A 25,681-nucleotide genomic window follows, 5' to 3' on the forward strand; every position below is an offset into this window, starting at 1 on the left:
CTAATTATCACCTGTATTTACTTCAGGCTTAACCAACCTTTGGCGCACCAAAGATTGCTTCATCATGTTGTATAACCATGACATAATTGTAATGCATTACTGAATATGCTGGTGCTATATAAATAAATGTTAATAATAATTCATATAGCTCTCTATCAGTATATGTATGTCATATATCATAATATTCCGCATGCATCACCTCTGGCTGGCAGGGCATGTTGTAACTTGTGGTTCCAAAATGGCTGGTGGGCCACAGGCTGCCTATTTCTTATTTACATCTTACTTTCCATTTTCGGTGGAAGTTTTGATGCTTTATGGTTGTAGGGCAGTAACTTTAGCAACCTGCATTTGCTGTCTATGAAGTGGTTGCATCCCATTGACATATATAAGACTATAGCACTTACACCAGCTGTGACATCTGCAGGCTATAAGCAGGTACTACAAAAACGTACATACATCCCATGACAAAATATATTATGGTAACAATGCATTGTGTTTTCTGAAAAAAAAACCTAGCAAAGTTCAGTTTTGTTTTGCAAAACATAACTGAAAATAAATCAAACTATCCATTTAAATATAGAGGTAAACAACGCTTGTTACAATATCATCGTTTATTTATAAGGTGTCACAGAATCCACAGCATGCCACCAATAGAGACAGGTAGATGTAAAGGTAGATCAATTAGACTGTTCTATCTTATGCCACAAATGCTCAATAAAATTGAAATAGAGAAACGCTATTGTATTATCCTTTCATGTTCCTGGAACCATAGATAGTATCTTGCTGAAAAAAGCCAATTTATAATGTACACTGCTGCCTTGAAACTATGTATCTGATCAGAATGATGTTCACATATTCTGTGATATTGAAAGGTTTCTCTACATGTTATCAGGAACTAATATGTATCACAAGAACCCCACAACGTCATGCTGCTGCTGTTATTGCCACCACCAGTTTGCATTATTTCACTAAGTGGAAGTTGTTTATGAACTCAAGCAGCCTTCACCATATCCTGCTCTTTCCATTTGCATGAAACCACAGGAACTGAGTTCCCCCAGCCTAGGTAAGGTTTTTTCCAATCCATCATTGTTTGTGGCCCTTAAGTCACTGCATCTCCAATTTCTTCTTGAATAATTTGCTACAATAAATCATACTGGACCTTGGTTGAATCTTTTGCCGCAATAGCCCATACATGTTGCATAATCTGTTATGACTTAATAAATGAACCATTATTATACACAACTGTTAGTTGAACTGACTGAGAGATAACATAGAGAGACAGATTGATTCAAGATATAATTTCTAATCCCTTGCCTGGGAGCTGTTTTGCTACAGGGAAATCCATAAAGACATACAAGTATTCTCCAATGTTCCATGATAATTTGTCCAGTGTGCCGTTTCTTTTTAAATTTTAACTGTGAAGAGGTACACGAATACGACGCCTACCAACAGTCCGGATTTTCCCAGAACCGTCCCAACATTTGTCAGCTTAATGTAACGTAGCTTGTTGGAAAATGAGTCTTGTCCAAAATAGAGGTGGTTTGGGCATTGTTAGGGTGTTTCTGGGTGTGCTTTGTGCACTCAGGGGTGTGGCCTATTTGTTTGGATTTTCCAATCAGGAATGTCGGCAGGTATGATGGCAGTTTCTACTTATGTTCATACATCCCTAAATTTCAGTATCTGAAATGTGCTTACTCATTTGCGGCTGTGGTCTAGATAAATTGTGTGTGGTTTATTAGATTGGGCATGGTTTTAATGATCATTTTCATACTTGCCAACATTCTCAACTAAACAAATCACAATACATGTGCTTATGCTCCAATTTGCCTTGACAATAACCCTGGTCTGTCCAGCCTTGTTCTGTCAAAAACTAAATTATTAGAGTGGTGTCCAAAGAAAAGTAAACTGAAAATGTGTACTTATATACTGTACAGTACAGTTATAGTACTTTACCCACAATCAGGGGTACAGAAGGTTCCTGGTAGCTCTCATCACGATGATTTCTGACAGAAGCCACCTGTAGCTTGAACTTGCATTTCACCTTCTAGCTCTCAGAACGTGGGTTGGATTGAATTATTACAACCACGTTCAGGCAGAGGGAAAATGTCAGCTCAAAGAAACCACAAGACTGCACTATAGAACACTCTTTAAATACTATTTATAAATATTAAATCACATTTTTTATTTTATCCATAAAATCCATATTTATGTTTACCCATTATCTAGAAAGCTCCTTTCACTCTCTTCAGCTATTATCCTGAATAGATGTATGTGGGTACTAAAAGTATGTATCACAATGCTTTTCCATGTAATAGTCTCTTTATGTTGCTGCATCTTTGATATTTTGTGAATTACTTGACACAATTATTATTGCCAATATTACATAACACACAAACTCACCATAACGTAATGTAAACCCAGCATATACTGAAACGAAAAATAGGTAACCCTGTATACAGTGCCATTTCTAGGGTTTGTGTCAGCAGGAGTGAAACTTCAAAATGAGGAATTCTATTTCAGAATGTAGTCAGATATACTCTCAGTGGCCACTTTATTAGGTACACCTGCTCGTGTCTAATCAGCCAATCATGTTACAGCAACTTAATGCATAAAAGCATGCAGACATGGTCAAGAGGTTCAGTTGGTGTTCAGACCAAACACCAGAATGGGGAAGAAATGTGATCTGTGACATTGTCTATGGAATGGCTAATGATGGGCCAGAGCCAAATGCCCTCTTTATTTGAAAAACATGAACATCCATCATTGGTACAATAAACCACATAAATACCTGAAATATGGGGTAGAAATGGGAGCTCGGAGAGATGAGGCAGGAAAATGACCTTTAAAGCAAATTATATTTTAAGTCTTTTAAATTGAAAACAATAACACATTAGCGCATATCAATATCAATCTATTCAATCATATTACTGCCAGGCCATAAAAGTCCACATGAACTTGTTATGTTACCAATTGTTAAACAGGAACTGTTGTACTGGAAACATTGTTTTTTCTAACCACAATTTGTAGCAAGTTTAATGATCAGCCAGGGATCACTGATCAGTAACAGAGGAGGTAGGCAACCCTAGTGCAGGAAAAAACATAAATCGGAGATTATGCAAAGAGGGATTTCATAAGTTATGGATACAGCAAGATAAATATAATAAATAAATAAAGAGGACACACGATCATTTTCAGACATGAGAATGAAACAGGCAGTCATATGATTATTATTTATTTATATAGCACCATCAATTCTGCAGTGCTGTACACAGAATATTTGTCATTCACATCAGTCCCTGTCCCATTGGAGCTTACAATCTAAATTCCCTAACCTACTAGTAGAGTGTAAGAGGAAACTGGAGCACACATAGGCAACCCATGCAGACAGGGAAAACATGCACATAGATAAGTGGGGAATCGAAGCAGGGCAGTCAGCAACAGCAAAACCAATAAAGGTGGAAAGGTCAGACCATAGTACCACCAACCCAGAATCGTACCTTATCTATTGGCCGGTACTAAAAATCTAGTCCAACGGCAAGACAACGCCCCCCTTATAACTGCCAGTATAAACCAGACAATACCGGCCAAGGGTCCTCCTCACAGGCGGACCAACCATACGATGACACCATAAACAAAGAGGACAATTGTGGGAATCGAACTCAGGACCCCAGCGCTTTGAGGCAGAAGTGCTAACCATTGAGCCATCTTGCTGCACAGTCATGTAAAATATAGGGAAAACAAGCAGTTAGTCAGCCAGTCAGGGTCAATAACAGTAGTCAAATAAAAACATAAACAGGACACAGACACATCAGAGGATATTAGACATGACTGAGGCAGGTATAACACAAGTATGGGGAAAGGAAAGAACCTTTCATCCAATCCACTACTGAAGAACTATTTCCTGGTCTCAGTGTGCTCTTGGGCCTATAACAGCTGTCTTTTTATCTCTGCACTATCTTTTGAAACTCGTGCCACACCAATACTTGGATAGCATGGATAATTTTGGAACCACGGCAAAGCAAACAGAAAACAATTTGACGGTAGCAACAATAACAAAACATGGGCTAAATCTACCAGTCTTACAGAGAATTTCTGATGACTAGGAGGCTGTGTAGCAGATAAATCTTCCTAATGATGGAGTGCATCATTTTAATGTACAAGGAGAGTAGAAACTATAGACAATAATATAAAAAGTGTATTTAACCAATTGGTGAGAACAAGGAATTGTACAGTTTATTGTGAAGATTCCCTGGTTGAATTCTACAGAGAGTAGTATACAAAAACATCTTTATTATAAACATAGATTACATAGGTAAAACCGGGAGCAGTCAATGGTTAAATAGCAAGCATGAGTCCATAGGAGTACAGGACATCAGTATAACCAGGTTAACTGGAAGCTGGAGATGAGGCACAAATAGGATGACTGCAGGCACAGGATATCAGGATTGCCAGGTTTAGCTACAGGAGCAGGATATACCGGTGTCCACGTAGGGTCAGAAGTCAATAGATCCACAACAAAGCCAGGAAGTAGACAGGAGCACAGTCAAACTACACAGGGTCTGAGTTACATAAAACGGTGCAAGACAATGGAACAAGCAGAAGTCAGATGCCAAGGAACAAACTGGACCAGAACACAGGAGTTTCACAGAAACCAGCAGCAAAGACAAATGATGAGCTGGCCCAGTTTGGTGGAACAGGCAGTCTTATAAAGGCCAGACACAGGTTAATGGGATCCTTCTCCAATTAAGAGGAGTTAATCCCTTGCAGGCACGATCTGGAGAAGACAATGCAGCATCCACAGAGATGGTGCTGCCGTGCACTCGGAAGCAGATTGTGACATTTTTTTAGTCAGCAGTGTTCTGGTGATTTCACAAAGTAGATAGGCTTTGTCGCAATAATGTTGCTTTATTTAAATATGAATATATAAAAACAAGACAACAACAGGTATGGCTTTAGCCATAGATGGCAGTAGAGCCATATCAAAGACATACAAGAATATTGTAACACAGGAAAAACGTGGAGGTGAAAGGCCATGGCTCCATAATAAAGTGAAAATCAACAATTATCAAGAAGGAGTTTCAGTGCTAGTCACAACAAGCAATTAAAAATAACCGAGACACCTGCAAGCTGACTGATATCACAAAATATTGTTTGAATATGGCAATCTGTTATTCAGAGGCATATACAGCATTTCGGTTCTTAAAGGAGAAAGAACAAATTCAAAAATATACAAATATATCTATAATATGGAAAGATGAAAAGCATCTAACAGCTGCAACTGATTCACTCAGCAGTGGCATTTATACTATCCTAAATTAAGACAAGATAAAGTGCAGTAACACCACAATTCTTAATTGCAACTTTCATTAAAAGAGCCTGATAACTGGTGGTAGTCATTTTAATGACTTACCAGACACTGACACTACTAACCCCAACCTAGTTATTACGAAAGTGGGATCCGGGACATGTTGATGTTTCCGACTGTTAATAAAGCTGACTTGTAAGAATTTCTCCAGATTCACAGCCCGGCACACAGAATGACGTCACTTCTGAACGCGACACTATTACTGCTGGTCTTAAGGGGGCAAGTAGTGTCGGTGTGTTACACAACGTTAATTAGTACCCAACCCCTGATAACATGCCTGGTAGATTTAATTGATTTAAATTATGGTACCAAAACATTTACATATGTTTGTTAATTTGATTTTATGTTTTTATAGGAATTTATGTATTATATATAAATACACAGTGGTCGAGGTAAATTCAGAAGTGGCGGAATGGGAATGTAAGTAAATGAAATTTTATGGTTTTAAAAGCAGTAGAAGTGGAGGTATAACATACCACCATGTCCCAGCCCAGAAACATTCTTTAGAGACCCTGGTCCAGATTTGTTGGCTGTACATTCATGTAGAGAATCTCTAATTCCATCGTATCCCAAAGGAGCTTGGTTGGATTGAGATATGGTGGCTGTGCAGGCTATTGGAATACACTGAACCCATTGTCATGTTAATGTAACCAGCTTGTGTTTTGTGACATTGACTGTTATCCTACTTGAAGTAGCCATCAGATGATGGGTATACTGTGGCCATAAAGGGATTCACATGATCAACAACAATACTCAGGTAGGTTGGGACATTTAAACAATGCTCTTTTGGAATTGAGGGGCCAAGAAAATATTCCCCACACCATCATCTTGCACTGTTGCCACAAGCAGGTAGAATCCATGGATTCATATTGTTTATGCTAAATGCTGACCCTACCATCTGCATGTTACTGCAGAAGTTGAGATTTTTCAGACAAGGCAACGTTTTTAGACTCTTCAACTGTCCAGTTTTGTTCAGCCTGTTCCCACTGTAGCTTCAATTTCCTGTTCTTAACTAAAAGGAGTGGATCCCAGTGTGGTTTTCTGCTGCTGTAGGGGTTCCGGAAGAAAGTATGTGAAACTGAAACGACCGTTGGGTGTGATCTTGTAACATGTTTTTGATTAATTCAATATTTAATGTGTTTGCAATACTAGTGCTGGTTTGTTCAAATTTTTTTGATCGCTGTTTCTCTCTCTCTTGCTCTATATTATATACATATGCTGTATTTGGTGTTAAAAACAGGGAATGTTAGTATTCTACAACTTGAAGTATTAGAAAAGCAACAGAAGAGGCATCGCTGACTTTTTCCCAGTGATTTGTCAAACAGCAGCTTCGGAAACCTGTCTGTTTGTATTTTGATCATGTTAAAAAATCAGGACGGTGATTTATAAAGTGGTGGTTTGTAAAACTGTTTTTTCAGCCTTTTACCTGGTGGCTTGGCCTTTAGTAAAGCCGGCGGTGTTAAAGCAGCCGGAAAAAGGCTGAAAACTGACGGTTTCATCAGAACCGCCCTTTAGCAAATCGAGCCCCTAGTCTTTTTTTAATGTTTTCATTCTGTTTTAATTAAGTATAGTGTTTAATGTACCAGTCACATTTAGTGAAACAGCAGTTTTAATTTTCTTACTTTATGGGATATCAGCATTAATGGTGTATTTGGTGAGTGCAGAGAATCAATGTATATTTGTATACACAACGTGGGCACCCCCCCTCAGCGAGTGCAGAGGATCAGTCTCTTTACATATTCTGCATGTTGCTAGGATGCGTTATAGCTGTAAAAATTTAGTTATAGTCGTATACAGTCTATTTCTGCTTTGTAATGGAAACATTATAGGTAATTGGGTATTGTGTCTTTCACGAAACTATGATAACTCAGTGTGGTAGAAAACAGGAATTTATATATTGTGGCAGATTATGTCCCCAGTTCTGCAACAGTCTGCCATTATTACTGTGACACTGTGAGGTTTTGTCTTTTTCAACTTCACAGCAGGTAACAAGTACTTAACCTTCCCTTATTCAGCACCACTCTGAAGTGGAATCAGCAGGTGATGTCAGTGGCTCTGCACAGGAGATGTGCTGAGTCCTGTAAGACTGTGTCTAAGAGAGGCAGGTAAAGATTTATACATCAGTCCTGACGCAGCAGACAGGACAGCCCATTACACTTCACTATTATGTAAAAGTGACAGACTCCGGTGTATGTTTTATAAAACATACACTGAAATGATTTCATTTTATTCATGCATTCATTATACAGCGCAAGTACTACACTACACTATATTAGATTTATGTATTCAGATGACAGAAACACTTTAACTCTGGTTCTCCAGAAACCCCCCCTCCCTCTGCGAAGAACAGTGTCCCTACATAGCGGCACTGTACTGTACAGCAGCCGCGGCGCTGTCAAAGAAGCGTCCGCAGCGGTGCTGTATTGTGGTACAATACAGCACCGTCGCGGACGCTTCTTTGACAGCGCCGCGGCTGCTGTTCAGTGCAGTACCGCCGAAATGGAGCTGCTGCGCATGCGCAGCAGCTCTCTCTATATGTTTTTTTTGGGGGATTAAAAATCCTGCGTGCGCCCCTGTAACTATAAAAAAAACAAGCTTTGTAATCAGGGGAAGGTTGGCATATTTTAGTCCGGGGGGACACGATTCAACTCAACAGCCTATTAGGAACATATTATAGGGAAAAATTGCAGGTGGCCCACTATGGGACCGGCCCGGGGGGGCAGATACCTCCCTGGCCATCCTGCCCCTACTTATAATATTAGAACAGGGTCAGCCTTTGCTGTGTCAGTGATAAATGTAAACTTACTGTGTATACACAAACACCAACAATGCAAATGACACATTGATTTTGTCAATAAATAACCAAATGGTTTTTGTATTTCCTACACTAGTCCGTAGCCTGAAGGGTCAAGATAAGTAGGTCCCAGAATCTGTTTTTGGGGTTCTAATGTAACATGCCTCATTTTGGGTTCTCAAAACAGTTGCACCAATTTGGGGTCTGTCCTGCAGCAATGACACACTGGGACCTGATATTGTAATATACATTTTAATGTTTGTACATTTTACCAACTACCCCCTTATGTATGTCAATGACACACTTGCTTTAACCTTTTAGGTACATGTTAAAAGTTATATTTAACCAGGTCTCTCAACATTCCTTTAAAGATCAACAAGAGAGAAATGACTGGCCACATTTTCTGGGATAAAATACCTACTTTCCTATTTCTGCTATGGTTCAGCTTTAATTACTATAAAATACTGGGCAAGTCGCCACCCTATCTATCCATGATACACCCATACCACACCCGAATTTACTCATCCCCATTCAGTCCATCTTAGCTACACCTCCACTCTGTCACTGTGACTGCTAAGGGGTTGGTTTAATGGTTACTAAAATTTACAATTAGTACTTTATTGTGCTATTGAATTTAAACATAAAGAAATCTGTAGCAACTTTTGGGTAAATAATAATTATTTTCTTAGTTTTGGATCCTATCCCCGACCATCTCAAGTTAGGAAACTCTGCACTAAACAGGCAGCCAACTGTAGATAGAACTATAAATGAACTTGCTTGCACCAATGTGAAAAAATAATGTATTGAATTTTATATATTAGTTGATTATTATTGAACATGTATCTCATACGTAAATACTGAATATATGAATATATATATATATATATATATATATATATATATATATATATATATAATATATATATATTATATCAGGCATACATCTCATACTCTGACAGTATCTAAGCCAGTAGCTCCTGGCATAATAACATACGGTTCTCTGCATACAGAATTATTATTATATAGTGCTTTACATCTGATAAACAGAGACTGGAGAGCTGGCTTCCTGCTTTGCAGAGATGAATTGTACACACAATAATCCATAGAATCCACTATCCAGTGGCTCCAGCACGCCAGACCTTAGATAAAGATAAATTCTTGCTTTTACAAGTGCATGTAAATATTAATTTTCCAATTACACTGCGTTTACCAAAGGGCTCAGCCACAGAATAAACACAAATGTATAAGGCCTGTAATGACAAAATAATATTCATCGTGATGTGCAAAAAAAAAAAAAAAAAAGCCTGTGGCAGTCCACAACTGTAAGTCTGGTTATAGAACCATACTGTCCAACTATTTTCATGAAAAAGCTACATATATGTAATAACTTTATACTATCCTAATTTCTGGAGGGAGGAGCTTTGCAATTCATCGTTTAGGTCAGGCCTGTCCAACCTGCAGCCCTCCAGATGTTGTGAAACTACAAGTTCCAGCATGCCCTTCCAGCTATCAACAGGTTGTCTACTGGCAAAGCATGCTGGGGCTTGTAGTTTCACAACACCTGGAGGGCCGCAGGTTGGACAGGCCTGGTTTAGGTGGATCGGGGGCAAGGTTGAAAATGTTCTGATTTCCCAATCGGCAATCTGGAGAGGTATGTAACTATATACTTGTGGGATGGATTCTAATAAAACATAAGATATTTGGAAGTTGATGAAAACCACCAAAAGGTAGTCCTGTTCAATGGCAGATTATAATGATGTTTTGGTCAGCCATCCAAGGTCTGTGGATCCTAGTTTTGTTACATGGCATGTGATCTTACTAAAGTAAAAATCATCAGTATTATTGTTATAGCTCATCACCAAGTAGTACCTAGTGGCCGAATAACAGGAGTCCCTAGAGTGGTCACCCCTGGGGCAGGAGAAGGCAATCACTACTTGTTTCTTTTTTTCATGGATGGAGGTGTCTCATGTTGTCAGAAGATCATGTCGGATTCATTTTTATTTATGGAAATATTGAAAAGTAAATCAAATTCTGCAGTGTGAAACAGAACACAGATATAAAGAGATAATACTCTCACCAAAAATAAATAAATCAACATGCTCAGATAGTGCAGGCATTACAGAACCAATTCTGGAGACACTTTGACATCCGGGAAGGCCAATAAGTATTTTATTAATTTTAGGCAGATGATAAAATGTGGGGATTCTAGGAAAAGGGGACGATAAAAAATTAAATTCATCCTTATTTATACATCCTTTTGATAGACCTTTCACCAAAAGTGTTTCCAATTCTATTACAAACCCTTTCAAATAATTAGTTTCTAATTTCCTACAACAAACCATGTCCCCCACAAGTCGAAGTGCTTCATTAATATAATCTTGATTCATCAAAACCAACCCCCCACCTTCATTGGCTGGTTTGATGATCAAAACTATTATCGTTTATTAAAGCGTCTAATACTTTTTCTCATTAAATGATAATGAAATTAGACTTAAATTTATACTGGGACTTCCCTAAAACATCAAAATCCTGTTTAACGTATTTCTATATGTATCCTATTTAAAATAAATTACATTTGTTTACTGTAGAATTAAACGCTCTTTGGGGCAGGGACAATTGGTCTCTATTCAGGTTCTAGTTCTGCCTTCCCATCTAGTTTGAAAAAAATGCCTTTTAGTTGTTAATTTCCTAATAAATCTATTTAGATTAATAAACAGTTCAAACCCATTAGGCTTACATGTTGGAGCAAAGGATAAAACTTTTGCTAAAAGACTGAGCTAATTTTTCTTAAATGATCTCTCCTATAAATTGAAAAAAACATTTCGGAAGATCTTTTATGATACCACTCTATTTTGGAGCTGTTTTACCACTGTCATTTATTTTCTTGAAAATTTCTCTTTCCGCCTCAAGATTCCATATTTGCCTTAAAGGGTGACAGATCCCGGGTTTTCAAACGTTGTCTCCGTTCTAAAAAGACCATGAAGGATCACCTGTCTGCGTTTTTAATGTATTTAAAATGTTAAATCTGTTATTTGAGATGAATGAATGTGATTACTTTGCCCCATTTATAGTGTGGTTGACCTTGGCTCTCTTTTTTTAAAGGGACACATGTCCTCATATTTCACTTTTTGAGGATAAACCTCATTACTTTGTCTTTTATCAGACCCTAATCTGTTATTATTCTTCGATCCTATATTCCTTTGACCTCATCCCTTTGAGGTCAAGACATTTTTGAATCCAACCTCTTATTCTATTATTAACATTATTAATCATTCTTATCCCTCTGAATTTGACTCAATCTAGCAGCAATTGTGCCTTCTCCAATTATAATAATATTTCTCTCAAGTTCCTGAACTAATCTGAATTGTGTCCTGCTTTATCGCAAAGTTAAAACAGTTATATCATTTCAATATATGTTGAACTCAAATTCAACAGTATTTCTGCATATGGGATACAAATGCGTAGTGTTCGTAAAAGCGAAAGTCATATTACACTATTTGTAAACAATATTATATAACGAAGTGTAATGTACACAACTTAGTGTCATCAAAGTTAATAAATGCAAAAGTCGTAATTTAAATATAAAATGTAATGAAAAACACCCTAACATCCCTTATTTTCTGCCTTAAAAATCCAATGGAAATATCATGTCCTACAGTAGACCTAACAAATAAGTTATCCATATATATGGCCACAATTTGATATAATATAGCCACTACCCTAATGAATGCTGTACTATCAGCTGGAGTCATAAGCTTCTGGTGTCACCATCATGTATTATAGCACCAGGCTTTCAGTACCCACAAACGCATACCTGGGGATGTGTCTACGTCTCAGTAGTCCTGTCTCTCCAGGCATAAGGGGCTGCATATCTACTACGCGTATAACTCTAGATGTTGACACATTTTTATATGTATGTGCAGTATGGAAATAGATGCATGCCAAAGCTAGGTACACACTACAGGGATTTTGTCCAATAATCGGCTCAACCAGCCGACATACGACCGCTCGTTTGAGTGTTCAGTGTGTGTAGTGACACGATGGTCGAAAGTCTGCCCAAATGGTTGATTGTCGCCTCATTTGGTTGGTCGTACCGTTCAATATTTTCGTTCCAATCTCCTTTCCGTAGTGTAGTGTGTATAAATTTCCGACTGATCCACGACAATCCTCCGATACTTCCTCGATCTGGGGGGGCGTTTGTATGTAAATTTGTGATGCCTGTACCAGTCCCATGTGGTGCGGTAGCCGCACATCACTGACTTGTGTTTTGTATACATGTGTATTGCACCTGTCTGGTTGTAGACCATTACACGTGTATAAAGCACATATGTTATTACCCTTTGCATCTATATTGGGAACCTATTCATATTTACCCTTTATAAATGTATACCTTTATAAACTGTTAAACTTATAGTCATAAGAACCATTACATACGAAGGGATTTTATTATTAGGGAATAATTATTGCATCGCACTTTACAAGATAAATGCTTTTTCAACATTTTATGTATGGTAATAAACTTCTATTTTATAGGAATGAATGAAGAGACAGTGTGGTCTTCTCTTTTTATGCGGTTTTGGGTGTTAACTATAGTGAAAGCTCTGCCCCTTTATGCTAATGTCTTTGGTATATTGTTACATGCCATGCAAATCTTGCTTCAGTGTGTACGAAATTAAAATAATTTCTCACGACAACATGGCTGTAAAAAGTCACTAACGGGACGGCCGCTCTTCCCTTTATTGTCTAAAACAAGGCTAGTGTGTATGCAGTCTATGGGCCGAGCGATCGGACCATCGATCGGCATAAAAAGTTGGTGGAAAATTCTGTAGTGTGTACCAAGCTTAAATGAGGCATATTATACCTGTGCTCAGTGACACTGCAAACAGGGGTAACTCCATGTGTTGATTACTGTCCAAGGTATTCTTAATCATTCACTAGTGCATTAATTTATTGGAAATTAATTTTAATAATTCACTAGCAAATAAAACATGTCTAATGGGCCTCTAAATTTCTTTTTTCTGTAATGCTAGAATCTTCTTGTGGTCTAAAGTTCCTCGTGTTTAGTTGAGGTTTTTGTTTTTTGTTTTTAAATCCCAGACTGACCGATATAACTATTTTACTTACCAATGTGCCTTTGGAGCACCATAACCTGACTGCCATGATCACTTTCTAGAAGGTCTTCACATACAGTCGAATCACAAAGGTGTGATAGTGTTTACCACCACATGCATTTAAGGACATGTCTAATAATAATTCAACAGATTTTCATAAGATCATTTTTAGGCATTGTACTTCTTCCTCTGATTAATAATGCAAGGTTTGTCAGAAGTGAATGGCTAAAGTGAATGCAACATAATAAAATTGTAATCTACAGAACAATGTTTTGCAGTATGAAGAATACTAAAAGTAATTATCTAAGGGACAGAAGAGTCAAGTTTTAAACAGAAAATGTAATGTGAAACATATGTATTAGACTCTTCCTCGCTCATTATTCTGCATGTATTTATATAGTTTTAGATATGGATTATGTAACTGTACACCTTATTTCAAATATAAAATGTACTGTGTTGACTGTAATGTTTATATTATAAGGATTTATGGCACATACCAAAGTATGTACATATGATAACTATCCTTAGATAGGGGTACTTTTATTTCATACTGAGTGAGCCGCTAATCCTACAATGAGGTTTAACAATAAAAAGTTGAAGAAAGAGGGAGAGCGGCTGTGTGAAATATGTGAAAGTCACAGTTAACAAACAGGTCAGAAAGATAATAATAATGTGTGGGGACAGTTAGCACTAAGCAGTAACCAGATGAGAAGCACTCAATCCATTCAAGAGACATGCATTCCAAACATTCTCTTATGGAATTTGGAAGCACATTAAATAATTTTTAGGTTTAGTTATGATCTAAGACATGTAGTCATTAGTCATTGTCAGCTGCCAAACATCTATGTGAAAGTTTAGACTGTTTTGTAGCTGAAAGATTATCACTACAAATTCTGACATTAGCCAGCTATAATCTGTAAGTAATCAGTTTTACTTAAAAGGAATTGCATGGTAATGTATCACAGATACAGTAAGTTGTGACAGCCTCATTAGTAGCATCATTAAATATACTGTTCATTTTGCATCTTGTTTGGGAAATATTTAGCTACTATGATATTGTAGAATTTGCAAGACTGGAACATGCTGCCATCTTGTGGATGTATTGGTGATCAACATTTATAGTCTTGAAAAATGCTTTTGTGTCAATAAATTATAAAAAAATACTTTATTCAATTATCCAAATACCTGTAAAATATCTAATGTATAATATAAGTAGTGTCACATCACCTCTCCATTTGCTCATGTATGTAACAAAAACAGAAAATAAAACAAATTGCCCCCACTGTCCTACAGAGTCTGTACACTATATACTAGGACAGTGTTGGCTAACCTGTGACACTGCAGGTGTTGTGAAACTACAAGTCCCAGCATACCCTTCCAGCAATAAGCTGCTATATATTGGCAAAGCATGCTGGGAGTTGTAGTTTCACAACACCTGGAGTGTCACAGGTTAGACAACACTGTACTAGGATATATGTTAGTAGGATATAAGCCTAGTTTTCCAGCTATTTAGTGCTCAAAGAAATAGTTCACCTAAAATTATGAAAGCATGTAATGTTTAAAGTTTTTCTTTTTTTTTGGACAAGTGGAACTGCAACCCCCAAATCTAGCCGATTCATGCATGTGTATATTGACAGACACTGGCCTAGTGAAGCTTTGAGTTTAGCCTTCAGCTGGGGATATTTTGTTTGATAAATTGCAGTGATTGTTGGGGCTATATAAAAATCCATTAAGTACAAATAATAACTAAAGTCAGCCCTATTGTAGCAAACGGGTCCCTATTGATAAATAGACACCATAATCTGCATTTCTACAATTCCTTTTAGCAAACTGTAGCATCCATTCCTATTAATTAGTCCAGAGTATGTAACAGACATTACACATGTGTGCCTGGTCCTAATTGCAATCGTGTTTAACCTGCCCTTAAGAGACTCGGCATCATTCTTGAGGAGTAACCTGATGACCTTCCAGTGAAGCCACAAGTATGCACCTGGAAGTAACTGTCTTCCCATGCAGCAGCAGTTACATCACAATTGGTAACTTTGTCCACAATCATGACCTGAAATGAACTTCAGGTGACCAAGTCAGAAAAAAACAAAAAACAAAAAAACAAAAAAAAGGATGACCCTATGCTCTCTGATCACATTCCCCCAGGGGAGGTATATCCTGTCTCCAGAATACCATGAGCAGCAATACTGACAATAAGAGCGTAAAAGGATTATCTAGTGGTCATCTGATCACTAGCCCACAGTGAGAGAACTGCTCTGTATTTTCTTGTTATTGGCCCTTAGGAGGCAGAGCCTGCCCCTAAGTAACATTAGGTAGCCTAAAGTGGCAATCCCCTTCTGAGAACATCTATCAGCTCTTCGCTCTAACTTCTATCATAGTTGCCTACTCTCTTGAAATGTCCAGGAGACTCCTGAATTTATAGTTGTTCTCCCGGATTCATGGGAGAGGAAAGCAACCTCCAGCGTCCTGCCCACTTCCCTAGTAAAGTATGCAGGGCTAAATCACACATTTTACAGCGAATTGTGTCATCCTGCCTCCCCCACACTGTATTAGGCTGCAAAACGTGGTAGTGAGCACTAGGAGAGGGGGCTTAATAATGCCATTGGCACTGGCTCGCCAATTGGACTTGGCAGCAGTATCTTCCCCTTCTTGGATCTCCTGGAGGGAAGATGAAAAACGTTGGTATGTATGACTCTATATTCGTGGGTATAGCTATAATGAGTGAATAACTTTATTGGAGGAAAGCTTGACTGTACTGCTGCATTATTTCACTGTAGGAAGAAATGAAAGTGCAGACTGCAGATCACATTACAGAGCAGCACCATGGTGTGACCCCCTTCCTCCCCAGGAAAGACCTGATTGACAAAGTAAGAGAATTGCATGGCGTAGTAGAACAAAGATGTTAAATAAATGTTTAATAAGCATACATATTATATATATATATATATATATATATATATATATATATATATATATATATATATATATATACATACACACACACACACACACACACACACAATGGGCCTGAGTCATTAAGGAGCGCAAAGCATAAAAAAGGAGTATCATTTGCACCTGGGCAAAATCATGTTGCATTGGAGGGGGAGGTAAATTTAAAATGTGGGGACAGATTTATAGTTGGGGGAGGGCATGTCCTAGATCAACATTAAATTTCAGTGTAATAATAAAGCTATTAATATTTGTGTGTTAGATGAAACAGCCAGTATTTAACTTATCTGCAAAAATAATAAACTAATTTGCACCCCTTGCATTGAAACATGGTTTGTCCCAGAGAACATTTACTCCTTTTTTGCCTTAATGACTCAGGCCCTATATGGACAAAAGTATTTGGCCACACCTGGTAATTATTGAATTAACATGTTTCAATCAGACCCATTGCTAAAGGTGTATAAAATCAAGCACCTAGCCATGAAGTCTCCATCTACAAACATCTGTGATACAAAATGAGTTGTTCTGAAGAGCTCAGAGACTTCAAGCATTCTACTGTGATTGGATGCCACCTTTGCAATAAGACTGTTCTTGAAATTTCATCCCTGCTGGATATTCCACGGTCAACTGTAAGTGATATTAGGAAGTGGAAGCATTTAGGAACAACAGCAACTCAGCCACAAAGGGAAAGAACACATAAAATCATAGAGCGGGATCAACGACGGCTAAGGCGCATGGTGCATAAAAGTCACCAACTCTCTGCTGATTCCATAGCTGAAGAGTTCAGACCTTCTCCTGGCAATAATGTAAGCAGAAAAATTGTGCGGAGGGAGCTTAATGGAATGGGTTTCCATGACCAAGCAGCTGCATGCTAGCCTCACATGACCAAAACCAATGTCAAGCGTCGGATGGAGTGGTGTAAAGCACAACGACACTTGACTGTGGAGCAGTGGAAATGTGTTCTCTGGAGTGACGAATCACACTTCTCTGTTTGGCAGTCAGATGGGAGAGTTCGAGTTTGGCAAATATCAGGAGAACGTTACCTGCCTGACTGCATTATGCCTACTGTGAAGTTTGTTGGAGGATAGATAATGGTAAGGGGCTGTTTTTCAGTGTTTGGGCTAGGCCCCTTATCTCAAGTGAAGGGCAACCTTAATGCGCAATGTTTCCAACTTTTGGCAACAGTTTGGGGAAGGCCCTTTTCTATTCCAACATAACTGTGCACCAGTGCACAAAGCAAGGTCAGACATGGTTTGACGAGTTTAGTATGGAAGAACTTGAATGGTCCGCACAGAGCCGACTTCAACCCCTCTCGCCCAACATCAATGTCTAACCTCATAAATGATCTACAGATTGAATGGGCACAAATTCCCAGAAACACTCCAACATATTGTGAAAAGCTTTCTAAGAAGAGTGGAAGCTAATTGCTGCAAAAGGGGTACCATCTCTATATTAAAGTATATGTATTTGAATACAATGTCATTACAGTTCCTGTTGGCGTAATGGTCAAGCGCCCGAATACTTGTGTCCATATAGTGTATATAAAATTGTTGTATCACCCCCATGGTTGGGTGCTTGTAGAGACCAATGCTAACCACAAAACTGCCATTCTCCTGGCATCTTGTTGCTCTTCTGTTGGAGGTACCCACTTCTTCACTACTGTCTGTCGCTTCTGGATCTTCCGCCTGGTTGACCTGTGTAAAAAAAAAAAAAAAAAAAAAGTATTCCTACTCTCCCTAGACATTTTGCTATATAAAAAAATGTATCTACCTAAATAAATGTACTTTATATACATTTTCTTGACTAATCTTATTTATACCTTTCCTATAAAATTTATTTTTCCCAATAGACACAGCAATAAATCAATGCATTATAGTATATTGCTACACTAATTTGCTCTATCTAGCTTTAGCTAACTGATCTCTGAGGAAATCGCCTTTACGGCGATGAAACGCGTCAGATAAGCAACAAGTATCTGTTGGATGAAAAAGAGTGCCATCTTTATACATACAGTGCTTCTTTACCAGCAACCGCTAATATCCTAGCTTATTTCGGAGAGTTCCGTCTAAGACGGGGCGCACTTCAATGACGTCAGGAGTGCACGAACCCAGGCGCTATTAGTTGTTTACCACGTGGAGCGGAGAGGAGCAGCGAGTAAAGCTCTGACTTTACATCTCTCTTTTTTCCAACTGAAGGAGGCTCATCAAACACAGGAATCGGAATTTACTGTCAAGGTATTGGTCTTGCGTGTGATGCCAGGGATCTGGTAAGAGACTTCATTATACCTTTTTTGACTATACCATCTGGAATCCTGTTACCATCTATGTAAGACACCCTCCATTATTACGATCTAACGCTCCAAACTGTGGCTCCACGATCATCGGGAATATTGTTTCCATGCAACATATAATACATAGCGCTATATTTCAATAACACGAGTGGTTGCAGAAGCTGCTGGACTGGTTATATACCAATATCTATGATGATTTGAACATCGTGTAGGTGCACCTACTTAGTTATATGTTCTAATTGGCACTGAGATCTCCAACATGTGGTTATAATGTGTAAACCATTTTTATGTGGATTTTAGAATGTTTTAATAAATACCCTTTTCTATTGTTTCACCGTGCATGAGTGCTTTGTGGCAGACTTGGTTACCTACTGCATTTTTCGAGTGCTTTAGCTAACTTAACCTACTCAATATACTTGCACTGATATATAAAAAACATTTTACTAAATGTATATAGTATTTAAATTAAAATCTACTTTTAAAACTGTATATTTTTGTATATGTGGGTTTGTCTGTGTTTGCTTGAAGTGTGAGTGCTGGAGTGTTATGGATAATACCCATTCACACTGCCTAAAAGACCCAGGTGGAGGCTCAGTGTGAATGGGTCCAGGGGCATCTACCCGTGCCGGCTGACCGGGGAATGAGACACGGGTCTCTTGGAGGGTTATTCCCTGGTAATCCCAGTGTGAACAGGGAGATCTCCCCGAATACCATTGAAAAGTTAAAATAAATAAATATTACAACAGTAGCCAATCAGAGCTCCTATTGTGATGTTGCCAGGAAGACCCAGGCAACACATGATCACTGTGAAAACAGTCTGCCAGGGAAATTGCTAAAGTGGGAGGCTCTGTCCCCCTGCAATATCCTGGGTTCATATACCCGGGATATTGCAGGGGGGGATCTGAAAGGGGTATAAATGTAATAAAATATCTGTTTTAAACAATAGTGTTGTGCAGTACAGTGTAGATGCAGTCACCGCTATCCAACAAACAAGGAACATATCACAACAAATCTTAGCAAGTGGCAGGTTGCCAAAGGCGTGTTCTATTTTTATATGGACGGAATGGGCGCAGATAAGCTGACAAGTACCTTCCCTCCTTTTTGCTTTCTCCAATGATTAACGCTTCACATAGGTGGATACCTTTTTCAAATTGGATTGCACGTCTTTTTATTCTCTGCACCAGGTAAACACATGGCACAAGGAAAGTTTTACAAGCTACCAAATAAGACATACCTCAAAAACCAGATCATATTCTGCACCATGCCCTCTACTTCTCTTTTGCACCCAGACATTGCAAACACTTAGAGGTATATTTACTATGTGGCGGTTCCATAGAAACACTGATTCCCAGCGCTTTGAAGTCATTTTTTTAAAACTGCATTTTATTAAAGACAAAGCCCATTGGCAGGAATCGGCGGTTCACATATTCATTATACCCAAGAGAGTGAAGGTCACAAAGCATAAACACAGTTTCCAAATCTGTCACCACTGTTATTTGCAGTACTCTTATGGGTAGAGAATGAGGAGAGGTTTCTGAGCAAGGCCTGGCCAAGAAATGTACTCTTTTATAGGGAAAACTTTTTATTAAAGAGTGAATAAGTAAATAATAGATGGGGGAAAGTTCAGGTAATTAGTTTGGGTAGGGAGAGGATTACAACTGAGCATATATACGCTCCACAAACATTGTAGGCATTCATGGCGATGCAATGTAGATCAAGGTTACATTTTAAGTGCAGGCACATATGTGACAACTAGAGTGCTGGAGTGATTTACATAGGTGATTTTTAATAGCACAGCATTTACTAAGAATGGCACGATGCTGCACTTTAATAGCATGGCATGATCTTCCAGCTATTATGTCCAATAACTATAACCAGATGAAAAATTCACTCATTCATTGCTTTCAGTACCACCTCTATGCCGACGACACTCAACTCTACCTCTCATCTCTTGATTTCTCCCCCCTTCCCTCCTCTCTTGGGTGTCTAGTTGCCTCTCCACCATCTCCTCCTGGATGTCCTTACCCCTTCTCAAACTTAATATGGCCAAAACTGAACTAATAGTATTCCCTTCAAGAGTCCCGTTCCCTCTTGACATCTCTATCACTGTTGACAACACCACTATCTCTTCTGTTCCAGCAACTCCACTGCCTGGTTGTCATTCTTGACCCCTCCCTTTCCTTTGCCCCATACATTCAATCTGTTGCCCAATCCTGTCACTTCCAGCTCCACAACATTGCCCGTATCAGAAACTTCATCCCAGGATGCCACCAAAACGCTTATCTACTCACTGATCATTTTTTGTCTCGACTACTGCAACCTTCTCCTTACTTGCCTCCCCTGCTCCCATCTTGCTCCTCTTTGATCTATATTTAATGCTGCAGCTAGACTTCTCTCCCTCTACACATCTGCCTCACCTTACACTGGCTCCACTTCTACAGAATCCTCTTCAAACACCTCACCCTCTCCATGCATCCCAACATCATCTCCATACATACATACATACTCTCTCCGGCCATCTCCAGTCAATAATCGCCGTGTTTCCTCCCCCTCTGGAAATCACATCTCATTCCCTTATCCAAGATTTCTCCCGTGCTGTCCTCCACCAATGGAACAATCTCCCTCATTCTATTAGACTCCTAGCCTATATTGCTTCAAGCATATAGGCTTGAAAAAACACCTGTTTAGAAAAGCCTATTAGTGCTCCACAACCATTTCACCATGTAATGTACCTCACCCTTTTTCATCCTCTTGCTTCTTTTTCTCAGATTCCCTTACATTGGTTCACCCCCGCATGTATCAACAATTTGTCTACCCCTTTCTCTTTAAATAGTAAGCTCTAGTGAGCAAGGACCACTTCCCCCATTTTTTTAATTACCTATAACTTTTGCTCACCAGCTACACTGCACACCTTCTCCCTCTGCCCACTGACTCCATGCATCCATTGTCTTTGCACCTCTTTCAGTTATTCTAAACCGGTTAGTTGCACTCATGCTAATGGGCAGAGATTTCAGCCTGCCCTGAATATACCTCTTAAACCTCAGTAGCTGTGTTGAAAGTTGAAGTTTTATTTGTTTACTCTATTGTACTGTTATACCATGTACTGTCTTGTTGTTTGCCCTCTGTACAGCACTACGGACCTCATGTGTCACCTCAAAAGGATAATAATTCATTACTTTTTTTCCAACATATATATTCGAGGAACTAACAGCTACATTGACCTGTAATGCGAGAAAATTTAATTGCAGACTATAAACCATCCGTGTAGTTTGGTATTTACAGCTGAATACATATGAAGTTAGATTTTTTTTTTAATAATTAATGTACATGTTTTTAAAAAGAATGAAATACGAAATTAAATGGAGGGGCAAGCCTTCGCAACAATGCTGCACACATAGCACCATCCAATATTGAAGGAAGCCCAGTTTGCTGCTATTGTAGACTACAGGGGACAGAACAGTTCCCTGCAACTTTTGTTGTGCTGAATGACCTCAGACTAATAGTGGAATAGCTATTTTTGCACCTTCATTGTTCCTGCTTGTGAGTCTTTAAAGTATTAATTACTGAAAATTTTGTAAAGTATTTAATAGCAAAAGGTTTAATTCAATTCCGAAAATGTATAAATTAACAATAGCATCTTAATGAAAAGGGGCCAGAGGAACTGAAATGATGGCCAGAAATGCTAAATGCAATGTATATCCTTTCATTTATAGGTGCTAGGAAAAGGACCGATTTCTTGTGCGACTAAATAGCCACAACCTACGATCCAGATATAAAAGGCGTGAAAGCTTGAAAAAATAAATAGTAATAAAAAAAATTAAAGGATATTAAAGGGCCCATATCAAGACCAATGCCCTTGGCACATACATATCTACTGAGAGTTCTGTCTAGCTGCAAATTATATAGATGCACAGTGCCTATTTAGCTTATGTAGAGGAGCTCGCCCATATTCTGCTACTGGGAACTGACCGCATAAAATGTGGAAAATACTATGTGAAAATGTGCATGGTGTAAAAAAATTAATTTTAAACTCCAGCCTTCTATTATTGCAGGGTTAACCTCTTCAGTAAATCTTTTTGGTTTTCACCTAAAATACTGCTCTGCAGCCATTCACTAGCCATATAAGTCATCCAGGGAACAAATATCTTATTTCTGCATTTTAGAAGCAATACAAAGAGCATGACACTACCCAGTCTGCATTTAGCCAGTAATGCCCTGATTTGTGCAGTTCTCGTCAGAAGTTGTAAGACGCCACCACCTTTACATATAGATCCGCCTGGTTCACACAAAAATAGGTGTCTGTTGTCACAAAACAACGTGTGTCATGTGGTAGTATTTTTGCACTCTCCTAAACGATCCTTACTGCATCCATTTGTCTCATTTTACACTGACTCAAGCTCCAAATGAATGAAGAAACACTGAAATGAATGGAGGAATCAGCTCTTCTAAAGACTGGTGCCTCATCCCAGTTCTAATTTTGGCTCTTGTTATTGCAAGCTTTTATTTATAAAAAGAAAAAAGCACACACAAACACTAATTGCAACCTTTTTATTAACTTACAACCATTGACAAAAAACACACTGATGCTACTAAATGCACACTAAAAAAGTGAATGCACCACCACCAAGTACAGTGACACTAGTGGTACTTTACCAGGCTACTATTAAATGGCTGATTTTTCAACAACCATCTCTAAGGCCACACTTTGGGACTGCCAAATTGTAAAAATCTAGTTTATCGTTTTTAGTCAAACAACCTGGTTGTAAGTAGCCCAATACATTATGGTTGGAAGAGACCATACAGCACATACACATGTTATCAGCAGCTGATCATTTTACAGTCAGTGCAATCAAAGTCTGACTGATCCCAATTGAATTACGAGAGTGTGAAACCATAGTGTCTGCCCCACACAATACAAGGTCAATTGGACCAAACTGGTCAACTGAATCTGATCTGTGTGGTCACTTTAAACAGGGAACATAATTGAAAATTTTAGTTACATGCAGTTACATGGATTCAGTAAGAAACATATGTCGCAAACATGTATATTTAAAGTTTAGTCAACATGTGGCCCTCTTGTTGCTATTGTTCTGGCAGACAATACTGGAGTCTGGATATCTGTAGATGTGCAGAAAGAGCCACGGATTAACTGAATTTTACATAAACAAGAACTGGAATGGTTAAAAACCCCAAATAATAAAAAAAAAAAACACAAAAAAAACAGACTACTCAAAGCAGAAATGATCTTAACCTTTGCCAATCATACCAAACAGATAAATTGTCTCCCTCTATATATTACTACTTGTGAAGACTCAAACAATGTTACAAAGAAACATCAAAGTTGGAATAGAGCATATAGGCTAGGGAGACCCCAGCAGATCTGACGAACAGCATACCCCAGGTAAATAAAGCATTGCTTTTTATCTTTACATACTAATCTCAAGTCAAGTCTTGTTCCAGTAATGACATATCATTGTAAGAAAAATAATAAATGTTCTCTAATAAGGGGGGAATTTAATTGGCTGTCAAAAGTAACATGGACTGTGCACTATTACAGTTACTATGGTAATAGTGTGCATAATTACAGTTAGTAATTTCAACGTCAGCTTTTTGCTGCAAGCAGAAATCAATGTTAAAATTACCGTATTACCGGTAATATGCTTAACACTGCGTTGTGTCGGGGGGAATTGAATTCCCCCTTAAACATCTTAGTGCTATTTACACTGTTACAGGGAATGAAATTGCAAAGCCAATTTGTAGAATAGGAAATAGATTGTACAATTAGAAAAAAAGAGTAATTCAACAATTTAAAGAACCCCCACCCCCAAAAAAACAAAACTAACAATTGCACTGACATTTTGTATCAGCATTGCAAGAAACCTCTTCAAAAAAGGGAGTACTCTCTTTACATGAAAGACATTCATATATTTTCATGTCTATGTATGTAAGTAATGGGTATTTATTTTTAATTGACAACAAATATATATATTCTTTAAATAGGTTAATTGCATTCAGGAGCAACAAAAACATGTAGAATCTCAGAAAGCGGACTTCGGTTTTATTCTTCACCGGACACTTGCCAGAACCAGGCAGATGAAGAAAACAAACTAGGATAAGGACAACTCTGCGGAAAAAATAATGGAGTATAAGATTGCAGCGACAAACAAATGCAGATGATGCTAGAGAGCAGTCTATGGCCTAGAACTGAATACAGATAGGTCTGCTGATTCACAACGGTTAGAAGTCAAATACCAAAATTGAAATGAGCATAGAACTGGATAATACTTTTACATCTTTAACGGTTATTTAATAAACAGAGTAGGTTTTCTGTATAATAAAAATGTTTTTCCTCTAAGCTGCATGGCAGCTTTCAGTCAGCAAGGATGGGGATTGAAAAACTGAGCTTTGGGGGCGATTCAATTAGCTGCGAGGTTCCGTAGTATCTTTGCACCTTGTTTTCGAGTAATGTGTATGAAATGATTTTCATTTCTGCTCACACCTCATAGGGGTGCGAACAAAAAACAGCACGGTCATCAGTACCGTTTTGAACAACCACGCATAAGGCTACCACTAAACCTTGCTGCTAACTGTATCGCCCCGTTTGGCTCTATAAATTTGCTGATGCAGGACTTTAAAAAGTGCATAGCTATCACAATCACTAAGGTTGTTATGAGGTCGCCTGATCCACCTGAAAACTACCACATAATTTAAGAATATGCTTACTCTACAAAATTCATGTGTTACTTTTTTTTATAACTACAATGCTGAGTATTGGGTGAAAAATCATTTTGCAGAAGTATAAAAAAAAATTAACGTAATAGAGGTTGACTATCCACAATAAACCCTTTGTAGTGAAAACAAAATCAAACTCTGATCACTCAAGCTACATAGATGATATCTCTCTAGGTGTACACAAACATTCACCCAGCAAAATTTAGAGTTGAAAAGGCACGTTCACACACAAAAAACCACAACAGAATTGACACCCAGGGACAGGAATCCGTGGCGATATAGTTTACCTGGTTGCTTTCTTGTATCGTTTGTCCCATATTATAAAGACTCCATTAGGGTTAGAAATACAATGGAGGAGATAGGAAAAAACAGCTTGTAACCATCATGGAATCATTTATGACCAATAATATTATTATTATTATTATTATCGT

General features: G+C 38.3%; 1 protein-coding gene across 4 annotated transcripts in view; it reads right to left on the bottom strand.

Annotated features, from left to right (window-relative positions):
• Window positions 1–24,461: 24,461 nt before the first annotated feature.
• Window positions 24,462–25,681, bottom strand: part of RBM44 (RNA binding motif protein 44) — an 89,227-nt gene continuing 88,007 nt past the window's right edge. For all 4 annotated transcript variants that reach the window (XM_075180351.1, XM_075180350.1, XM_075180347.1 and 1 more), the window contains one exon: window positions 24,462–24,642. The gene's annotated coding sequence lies outside the window, so the exon portion shown is untranslated. The remainder of the gene's footprint in view (window positions 24,643–25,681) is intronic.

This window comes from Mixophyes fleayi, chromosome 7 (genome assembly GCF_038048845.1).
Source record: "Mixophyes fleayi isolate aMixFle1 chromosome 7, aMixFle1.hap1, whole genome shotgun sequence".
NCBI classification, from domain to species: Eukaryota; Metazoa; Chordata; class Amphibia; order Anura; family Limnodynastidae; genus Mixophyes; species Mixophyes fleayi.